We start from the raw sequence: 3331 nt of genomic DNA on the forward strand, positions 1-3331 counted from the left end.
CAAAGTGCTGGGATTACAGGCTTGAGCCACCGCGCCCGGCCTAACCAAGATAATTGATGAAGGTAGCTACACTAATAAACAGATTTTCAATGTAGGTGAAACATCTTTATGTTGGAAGACTATGCCATCTAGGACTTTCATAACTAGAGAGAAATCAATGCCTGGCTTCAGAGCTTCAAAGGACAAGTCAGCTTTCTTGTTAGGGGCTAATACAGCTGGTGACTTTAAGTTGAAGCCAATTCTTGTTTACCATTTTGAAAATCCTAGGGCCCTTAAGAATTATACTAAATATATTCTGCTTGTGTTCTGTAAATGAAACAACAAAGCCTGGATAGCAGCACATCTGCTTACTGCATGATTTACTGAATATTTTAAACCCACCATTGCGACCTACTGCCCAGAAAAAAAGATTGCTTTCAAAATATTACTGATCATTGACAATGCATCTGATCACCCAAGAGCTCTGATGTAGATGTATAAGGAGATGAATGTTGGTTTCATGCCTAGTAACACAACATCCATTCTGCAGCCCATGGATTCAGTAGTAATTTTAACTTTCAAATCTTATTTAAGAAATAATATTTCATAAGGCTGTAGCTACCATAGATAGTGATTCCTCTGATTCTGGGCAAAGTAAATAGAAAACCTTCTGTAAAGAATTCACCATTTGACATGCCTTTAAGAAAATCAGTGATTCATGGGAGGAGGTTAAAATAGCAATAGTAACAGGAGTTTGGAAGAAGTTGCTTCCAACCTTTACGGATCAGATGACTTCGATAGGTTCAAGACTTCAGTGGAGGAAGTTGTCACAGATGTAGTAGTTCAAGAGAACTAGAATTAGAAGTTGATCTTGAAGATGTGACTGAGTTGGTGCAGTCTCATGGTAAAATTTTGCTCTTGTTGCCCATGCTGGAGTACAATAGCATGATTTCGGCCCACTGCAACCTCTGCCTCCCAGCTTCAAGCGATTCTCCTGCCTCAGCCTCCTGAGTAGCTGGGATTATATGTGCCACCATGCTTGGTTAATTTTTGTATTTTTAGTAGAGATGATGTTTCGCCATGTTGGTCAGGCTGGTCTTAAACTTCTGACCTCAGGTGATCCTGCTGCTTTCTTAGCCTCCCACAGTGCTGGAATTATAGGCACAAGCCACCATGTCATTTAAAAGTTGCTTCTTACGGACAAGCAAAGAAAGTGTTTTCTTGAGATGAAATCTACTGGTGCAGATGCTGTAAACATTGTTTAAATGACAACACAGGGTTTACAATATTACATACATTTAAAAAGCAGTGGCAAGTTTTAAGAGGGCTTATTCCAATTTTGAGGGAAGTTCTACTGTGGGTAAAATGCTATGAAACAGCATTGCATATTATAAAAAAATCTTTTCTGAAAGGAAGAGTCCACTGATGCAGCAAAGTTCATGGTTGTGGCATGGCATGGTAGCTAACACCTGTAATGTCAACACTTTGGGAAGCCAAGGCAGGAAGATCACTTTAGTGCCGGAATTAGAGGCTGCATGTGCTATGATTACTACAGCTTGGGCAACAGAGCGAGACCCTTTCCCTAGAAAACCCCAAAACCCAAAACAAACTTCATGGTTGTCTTATTTAAAAAATTGCCACAGCCACCTCACTCTTCAGCAACCACCATTCTGATCAGCAGCTATCAACATCCAGGCAAAACCCTACACCAAGTCTGAGCGCGGTGGCTCATGCCTGTAAATCCCATTTACTCGGATGGCTTAGGCATGAGAATTGCTTGAACCCAGGAGGCAGAGGTTGCAGTGAGCGGAGATCATGCCACTGCACTCCAGCCTGGGTGACAGAGTGAGACCCTGTCTTAAGAAACAAATAAGAAATTAAAACCTTCAGCCAGCAAAAAGATTACAACTTGCTGATGGCTTGGATATTCACTGGCATTTTTATCAATATTTTAAAATTAAGGAATGTACATCATGGTTTTTTTTTTTTTTTTTGGACCTAATACTATTGCACAGTTAATAGACTACAATATAAACATAACTTTTATATGCACTGAGAAACCAAATAATTAATGTGATTTGCCTTACTGTGATATTTGCTTTATTGCAGTGATCTGGAACTAAGCCTGCAATATCTCTGAGGTATGCTTGTATTTCCTATCTAATCCTTCTAAAGTGTCCAGGCCCTTCCACATGAGGAATGGGAATAGACAAAATTAAGTGATTTGCCCAATATAATAGCCAGAACTAAGGTCTGGTTCCAGAGTATACAGATTAAAAATCTCTTTTTGGATGACATTGTTTGCTTTTCCTAAGAAATACGACAAAGTCACCTGTAAATGCATCTTGACATTTAATTAGATGTGTTGACTAAAAGACTCAAACTCTGTAAAATATTTGGAGATTATCCTAAACCAAGTATGAGTGACCAAGAGCCCCTGACACAGCCTCCAGGAGATCCTGAGAACGTGTGTCCAAGGTGCTTGGGTCATGTGTAAGATATACATTGTTTCAGTTCAGAAAGGCGGGACTTCCAGGTTATAGGTAGATTTAAAGGTTTTGTAATTGGCAGTTGGTTCAAAGAGTTATTGTCTAAAGATCTGGAATCAATAGAAGGGAATGTCTGGGTTTAGATAAGGGGTCAGTGGTCTTGCATAAGACCAAGGCTCTTATGCAAATGAAGCCTCCAGGTAGCAGGCTTCAGAAAGAATGATTGTAAATGTATTTTATCGGTCTTAAAAAGGTGCCAGACTCTTAGTTGATTCTCTTCTGGATCAGGGAAAAGACCTGGAAGGGAAGTGGATTCTCTGCAGAATGTAGATTTTCCTCGCAAGAGATAGCTTTGCAGGCTATTTCAAGATATGGCAAATACACGTATTTGGGGTTAAAATATTTTTATTTCTTTCTTTATCTGTCATGTGATATTATGCCAGAGTGAGATAGGAAAGTAAGCCACATTTTCTAGGGTTAAATAAAACCCCTCTTATGTTTGTAAGGTGTGACTCCCCAGGTCACTTAGGTACAAATTTGAGCAGAAGAAAAAGGGCAGAGTGTAGTCCTTAGATGGCAAGAAGAATAAGATTTCCCTCACATCTTTCTATTTGAAAATTAAATTGCCTTCATTTTAAAGTCAGATTTAACGTTCTGTACTTTTTTAACAGTTTACTTTTTTATTCAGCGATTCACTTATTTAAAATGCCATGTACTAATTAAGATAACATTTGCTAGGTAGTTTAAAAAAATTTCTTTTGGGGCCAGGTGCAGTGGCTCATACCTGTAATCCCAGCACTTTGAGGCAGGTGGATCATGAGGTCAGGAGTTCAAAACCAGCCTGGCCAATATGGTGAAACCCT

At 39.3% G+C, this 3331-nt stretch overlaps 1 protein-coding gene and 1 long non-coding RNA gene across 2 annotated transcripts in view; both read left to right on the forward strand.

The window, feature by feature from the left end:
• The window catches only part of BMPR2 (bone morphogenetic protein receptor type 2), a 180319-nt gene that overhangs the window by 44835 nt on the left and 132153 nt on the right, over positions 1-3331 (forward strand). The window lies entirely within an intron of this gene.
• The window catches only part of LOC119472434, a 7837-nt gene that overhangs the window by 1336 nt on the left and 3170 nt on the right, over positions 1-3331 (forward strand). Inside the window, exon 2 of the long non-coding RNA XR_005201584.1 lies at positions 2089-2120. This is a non-coding gene — a long non-coding RNA (uncharacterized LOC119472434). The remainder of the gene's footprint in view (positions 1-2088; positions 2121-3331) is intronic.

This window comes from Cebus imitator, unplaced genomic scaffold (assembly GCF_001604975.1).
Source record: "Cebus imitator isolate Cc_AM_T3 unplaced genomic scaffold, Cebus_imitator-1.0 Scaffold101, whole genome shotgun sequence".
Classification (NCBI taxonomy): Eukaryota; Metazoa; Chordata; class Mammalia; order Primates; family Cebidae; genus Cebus; species Cebus imitator.